The following is a 7,337-nucleotide window of genomic DNA, read 5'->3' as shown; positions in this document are numbered from 1 at the left end:
TATTACAAGTTTATTATTTTTCCTAGTAAATTTGTCACATATAATGACACAATGCGAAGGTTTTTCAGTTTTTTGATTTTTTTGAATTTTTTTATGGCCGTTTCAAAATGCGGTCAAAATGGTGGGCATAACCGTTCGTAGCTAGGGGTTTAATCTTGCAAATATTTTGAAATATCTCTAATGAAATAGATACTTATCTACCTATAAATGATTTTTGGAAAAAATAAAGAGCAAACTATAAGGTAGTTGCAGTTCAAATTTGACCCGCTTTCAGATGAATCGGCGGAAATTTGTCTTTTTCACGAGAGGTGGATCAAAACTTTTTACACCCAACCATTTGGTAAATTGTGCATTAAATATGTCCTAGTGTTTTAGAAAAATGACTTGGTCCAATTTTGCAGCAAATATATGGTAGGTCCTTCACAAAAAAACTCATTTTGGGCACTCGAAAAATGGAAAATTGATTTTTCGTCCAAATAAAATGAAAACTTCCTTAGGCAACATTGTTTGTCATTCCAATATGCACCCTTGTGCACAATATGATATCATTTGAACAAACTATACCATGAATGTGGCCATAAGATTGAGCATTTGGGTTGAAAGCCATTAATCTTCACACATGATAGCTCATTTCTGTGAACACTTTTTTTTAAAATAATTACAGTAGTACAAGTTTATTATTTTTCCTAGTAAATTTGTCACATATAATGACACAATGCGAAGGTTTTTCAGTTTTTTGATTTTTTTTGAATTTTTTATGGCCATTTCAAAATGCGGTCAAAATGGTGGGCATAACCGTTCGTAGCTAGGGGTTTAATCTTGCAAATCTTTTGAAATATCTCTAATGAAATAGATACTTATCTACCTATAAATGATTTTTGGAAAAAATAAAGAGCAAAGTATAAGGTAGTTGCAGTTCAAATTTGACCCGCTTTCAGATGAATCGGCGGAAATTTGTCTTTTTCACGAGAGGTGGATCAAAACTTTTTACACCCAACCATTTGGTCAATTATACATTAAATATGACCTAATATTTTAGAAAAATGATTTGGTCCAATTTTGCAACAAATATATGGTAGATATTAAAAAAACTTATTTTGGGCACTAAAAAAATGGAAAATGGCTCTTTTGTGCAATGAAAGTGAAAACCCCCCAAAGCAACATTGTTTGTCATCCCAAGATACACACATGTGCACACTATTGGTTCATTTTAGCAAACTATAAGTGGTTAATATGTTGAATGTTTACCCTGAATTAGAGGGTGAAAATTATAAGAGAAACAAAAGAAAAAACAAAACTACCGAAGCTTAATTCTGATTGGTGGAATCACTAGTGGCTTGGATCGATGACCTGGCAAACATCAGTCCATCCATCCGTCCATCGATCCATCCCATCCGACGGCAGCAAACCCCCTCTCTCTCGTGAACCCCACCCAACCCTTCTCTCTTGCGTGAACCCCATCCGTCCATCGATCCAGCCCGCCTCTCTCCCTCTTGCGCGAACCCTAGCTATCAGCTCCTCCCTGCCGCCGCCGCCTCCATCGCCCGATCCCGGCGACCTCAGGCCGGAATCGACGGTGCCCAGCACACCAACAGGACCCCCATGCTCCGCTCCTCCCTCCTGTCCGGCGAGATCTGGCTAGGGCTTCGTTCGCCGCCTCCTCTCTCTCCCTCTCTCCGATCCAGATCTAGTCCCTCCGCCACCGCCCCCTCCTCCCCCTCGTTCGCCATCGCAACACGCCTACAACTCTCGTTGTACCTGCACGAACGCGCCCGCACGCCTCCCCGCCCGCACTCCTCGATCCCATCGACCCAACGCCTAGGCCCATCGCGCGCTGCCGCGGGGACGAATCTGGGGAAGATGGTGGGCGTGTTCTACCAAGCCGGCCATGGAGGCGGTGGCCCTCTCTGCCGGTGACGTGCCAGCACACGGTCCTCGCCAACCCGCTCAGCCCCGACGAGGCGATGCGGAACCCCGCGGAGTCGGCCCTCGCGCAGTGCGAGCTCCGCCCCGGGTTCTGCTCCTACCTCCTGGTAAGCGGCCCCATTCCCGCGTATCCCTCCCCTCATTCGCTCTAGGGCTTTTCCTCCTCCGGCACGATCGACTGGCGACTGGGGGCGGTGCTACGGGTCCGAGCCCGCTGACTTGTTGATCTGGTGCTTCTGTAGGAGATCATCTCTGCGAGGGGCTTGTCCTGCCGCGAGGACGTGAGCCTGCTCGCCATGGTTTATTTTAAGAACATCATCGACCGCTACTGGCGGACTCATCTCTGCCTAAGCTTCCTACTGTCAATGCTGTGGTGTTATAATACTTGTATATATATTGTATATATACTCTGTGTGCTAGAATATCATCATGCTGTTTTCTTTGAGTCGTCGTCTAGTATATCATCATGCTTCCTATTGTCAATGTTGTGGTGTTAGAATCCTTGTATATATACTTGTACATATACTCTGTGCGCTAGAATATCATCATGCTGTTTTCCTCGAGTCGTTGTCTTGTTGATAGTTCTGACATAACACTCTAGAGCAAAATAGCTGATGGTTTCCAACAGGAAGGAACAATAGCTGATCCACTTGTTATTGTGGTTCACCAGTTATATTAGGAAATGCAGCCGGTCTTGCTATTGGGAGGTTCCTGCTTTAAGTTCCTTGTGACCCAGGTTTCCCTGCAGCCATTACTGTAACCGGGTTCATGGCTTTCACTTTTGAACAGGGGCAGCCGGCCAGGTTGGCTAGCAGTGAACTGATAACTAACTTAGCTTGGTTCTGATTCTTTAGACACTCATGTTATTTATCTAACTGCTGAATCTCTTTGAACATTGCAGAGTAATGCACTTAAGGAGTTGCATCAAAGGCGTCGTTGGTGTCTGGTGTCCTCGTCAAGCTCCTTCAGCATATGAACACGGATGTCAAAGTCGCAGGAGAGCATCGGTCGTCCCTTCTTCAGGTTGTTGGCATTGTGCCAACACTTTCAGGGAGTGATCTTTTTGTCCCTTCCCGAGGAACAACATGATCTCATCTTGAGCAACAAGATTCAGTTAGAGCAGCCTCTGATACTTCCCGTTTGTTGCCTTGCCTTGCAGTTGTGGTAGCTCTAGGGCGAGGTCGGCGTCTTCTCCGGGGCTGATGGGTCGGAGCTGTTCGAGATGGGCAACACCAGTGTCATCGCCGCCGTCTACGACCCCCGAGAGATAGTCGCTTTTTCTTTACATGTGTGGTTTGCTACTGTTGTTTCGTTTGGGTTGGGTTGGTTCCAGCAGGGAGATGTGAACTATCGATTGGTGTCATGCATTCAGTTTTAATTCCTTTCACGACCTCTGCCTCCCTCCTCTGCTTGATTTTGTATATTTCCTCTCAAGAACTCGTGATATAATCTTTCCTAATATTAATCTTGGTTTGACTAAAATTACAGTGACAATCAGGTAGCCGTAGTTTTAGTTGACTGTTGTTGTGTTGGTATTGATGACTCTAAGTGGCAACTATTCTGAATTATGGAGAACTTATAACATGATCTTGGACCCCTAATGGATGATCGATGCATAATTCTTTTATATGCTGCATGATGTGTGTGTTCCTTTGTTCTTGTATTATTATTCTAAGAACTTTCTGAGAACTATCTAATTCTCCGAAGCACTGAATATGTATTGCCATCTCTTATGTTTGACAGTAATCAATGCGAAAGGTTGATCTTCAAACAGGAAAAGTACCAAGCAACCATTGCCTCAGTCTTCTGTTTGTAGATTTCCAAACTATTGCTGGAACCTTTACCTGCTAGTCAAAATTGGTGTAGCAATTTTCATTAGCACTAGTAAACGGTGGCATCACATCTCTGATATTATGCTGCTACTGATGTGCTATTTATAGCTATAGTTTGACACTATTAATTAGGCTTGCTGGACATGTATGTCTTCTTGCACAGATAAACCATCATACTGTTAGTCAAGTATTTGCGCAGATATGTCTTCTTGCGCCACATCACTTGGTCCTGCATAGAAGAATATGGTGTTGGTTGCACCTTTCTTCGATAATCTGACCTGGTGTAATTTTTCCAGTAACTGATCTCGTGTACCCAAGTCTAGTACGTATCTTTTATGTTTGCTGGCTTGCATGTTTGCTGAAGCGTACTATGCTTGCTAAGAACAGGTTTCTGTTCTTTTTGGTATTACTTGATCTTTTTTGACAATCTAACTAGACGATTGTTTCCAGCCTTTGAACTCCTAGGAGATTTTAACACAAATTATAACAGATGCTGCCCTGCTAAAGGAGGATGAGGATGAGGGGCGCACCTAGCCGTCGGCCCTGCTCTGCTCGAGGAGGAGGGGCATGAGAGGCCTTCTCCTCTGCCCCTAGTGCGACCAAGAGGTCCTGCCCGAGATCAAGCACGGCCACGATGACCCACCACGGCAGGTAGCATCCCCATCTCCCTCCCCCTCTTTCTCTGCTTACTAATGCTGCTAAATTAAGGAATATTTGATGCAAATCCTGGTTGTGTCAAGGAATTCAAGAGGGATTTGTATGAACAAGTCCAGTTTTTTTATTTAGTTAGTACCAAACAGAGAAGATGCAGTCCAGATTGGTCAATTTTGCTGCTACCACATGGATTTGTATCTATGCAACCATCTCCGTGCTGTTTGTGTTGTTTGGATTGCAAGAAATTCAGTTTTGGGTGACCTGCACTTAGTTTAACTTCTCTGAATAATCAACATCTTACATAAATATGTCGTGTCATGCTCCTTTCTTCTCCTTGTCGTGAATTGGTGTAACTTGATGGCACTAGTCGAATAAAATATTCTGTTAATTTCCTAGTATATGTGAACTAATTTTGCGTGCGTCTTCCATGCATGTTTGCAGCTACATCTCTGGGTACAAGAACCAGTTCCAGAACTTCGTCAAGCACCTGCGCGAAATGGGTGATGAGGTAGTACATTTTTCTACTGTCATTGGTTGAGTACTACTGAATACTGATGCTGGTGGGTTTGACACAACTACAGGACAGTGGATTAGTAGCATGCATGTTTGACTTAGTTTCTGGTGTGGATATGCAATGTGACTTACAATTCCTAGCTGTGCATACTGTAGACTGTTACTGTAGTGTGGTACACTTCCTGGAGCATTGTAATGCCTTACCAAGTAGCAATTGCATGAAGATAGTCCACAACACAAAAACTATGTGTAATGGATCCATGACTTACAATCTGTACGCGAATACCATGTGTAATGACTGTTATTTTTTGCATCGTCTGAACATTTTTTTGCTGCTGTATTGTTTCTCACTCATGATTGATCTATTGCCAGGTGAAGGTTTTCAAATGTTGAAGGAGGAGGACAATAGGAACTTCTGTGATGTCTTTCTATTTTCTTTTCTTTGCTGTAGAATAGTTTTGTTTGGCACTTACTGGTTCCTTGGACATAAAGATATGTACTGCTAGAATGAATGCATGTAAAGATATTTTGGGCTCCTATAGTATTCCATGTTGCTTTGAAAATGTATCGAAACTGGGCTAGGCCCAAGATAACTTGTAGTGTGATGTGTTGTAATGTCAATGGCATAATAAAAGAAGTTGGATTGGATCAATTATTTTGGCCCAGCCCAAGATATATTGAACAATTATTTCTGAGGGGAAAACTTGAGAGGCCCAGCAAAGAAATGGCCCAGAAAAAACAAGACCAAAAAAACTGTCAAAAGGAATAGGCAAAGAAATTTAAAAGGCCGAATTACTGGGCCAGGCCCATGTAGCTAGCGAAAATTAACAGAAAAATATATTAAAAAGACTGAATTAATGGGCACGGCCCATCTAAAGCACCGAAATGGACCGGGCTGATTCTAAGTAACGACCTTTTGAATTGGTCGCAATTTTGCCACGTCAGATTGCCACGTCGGATCCGACGTGGCCTGGGCAGACAGCCAGTGACCAAAACAAAAGGTCATGGGTTCAACGACCTTCTGTTTTGGTCGTAAACGTCTATGACCTTCTCACAGAGAAGGTCGTTAATTTCAGTTTACGACTGCCAGCTTTTGACCATCTGTTTTTGGTCAAAAAAAGGTCGCAAATGAAAATCAATGACCTTTCAGGGACCAATAGTGAGGGTCACAAGTTGACATATTTCTTGCAGTTTCAAAACCTTCGGGAGATTATATAATGAATTTTTACCGTCTGAAATACGTATCGTGCAAGAAAACAGAGTCCGGAGAGCACACGAGGTGCCCACGAGGTAGGGGGGCGCGCCTAGTAGGGTAGGGCGCGCCCTCCACCCTCGTGGAGGCCTCGTGTCCTTCCCGGACTGCTTCTTATTTTTCTATTTTTCTAAATATTCCAAAACGGAGAAATATTGCCATAAAAACTGTTTTGGAGTCGGTTTACTTACCGTACCACATACCTATTCCTTTTCGGAGTCTGAAACGTTCCGGAAAGTGTCCCTTATGTATTCCTTCGGGGTTACGGTTTCAATAACATTGGTTTCAACATTTATAGGATTACCTGAGATATAATGTTTGATTCTTTGACCGTTCACCACCTTTGGATTTGTGCCTTCGAAGTTGTTGATTTTTATGGCACCGGAACGATAGACCTCCTCGATAACGTAAGGGCCTTCCCATTTAGAGAGAACTTTTCCTGCAAAAAATCTTAAACGAGAGTTGTATAGCAATACATAATCACCTACATTGAACTCATGCTTTTGTATTCTCTTGTCATGCCATCTTTTAACCTTTTCTTTAAACAACTTGGCATTCTCGTAGGCTTGGGTTCTCCATTCATCAAGTGAGCTAATGTCAAATAACCTCTTCTCACCGGCAAGTTTGAAATCATAATTGAGCTCTTTAATAGCCCAATAAGCCTTATGTTCTAGTTCGAGAGGTAAGTGACATGCTTTTCCATAAACCATTTTATACGGAGAGATACCCATAGGATTTTTATATGCAGTTCTGTAGGCCCATAATGCATCATCAAGTTTCTTGGACCAATTCTTTCTAGATCTATTGACAGTCTTTTGCAAAATTAATTTGAGCTCTCTATTACTCAATTCTACTTGACCACTAGACTATGGGTGATAAGGAGATGCAATTCTATGATTAACATCATACTTAGCAAGCATTTTACGGAAAGCACCATGACTAAAATGTGAACCACCATCAGTCATTAAATATCTAGGGACTCCAAACCTCAGAAAAATAACTTCTTTAAGCATCATAATAGAAGTGTTATGATCAACACTACTAGTTGGAATAGCTTCTACCCACTTAGTAACGTAATCAACAGCAACTAAAATATGTGTGTATCCATTAGAGGCAGGAAAAGGTCCCATATAATCAAAGCCCCAAACATCAAATGGTTC

General features: G+C 42.5%; 1 long non-coding RNA gene across 1 annotated transcript; it reads left to right on the top strand.

The window, feature by feature from the left end:
- The first annotated feature begins 4,030 nt into the window (after positions 1-4,030).
- LOC141025432 (uncharacterized) lies at positions 4,031-5,580 on the top strand. The gene is made up of 2 exons (XR_012186893.1): positions 4,031-4,409; positions 4,854-5,580. It is a non-coding gene; the product is annotated as an uncharacterized lncRNA (long non-coding RNA).
- The last annotated feature ends 1,757 nt before the right edge of the window (positions 5,581-7,337 follow it).

The sequence above is a fragment of the Aegilops tauschii genome, chromosome 6 (genome assembly GCF_002575655.3).
Source record: "Aegilops tauschii subsp. strangulata cultivar AL8/78 chromosome 6, Aet v6.0, whole genome shotgun sequence".
Lineage (NCBI taxonomy): Eukaryota > Viridiplantae > Streptophyta > Magnoliopsida > Poales > Poaceae > Aegilops > Aegilops tauschii.
The sequence above is the reverse complement of the archived record's forward strand: the minus strand, read 5'-3'. Positions and strand labels throughout refer to the sequence as shown.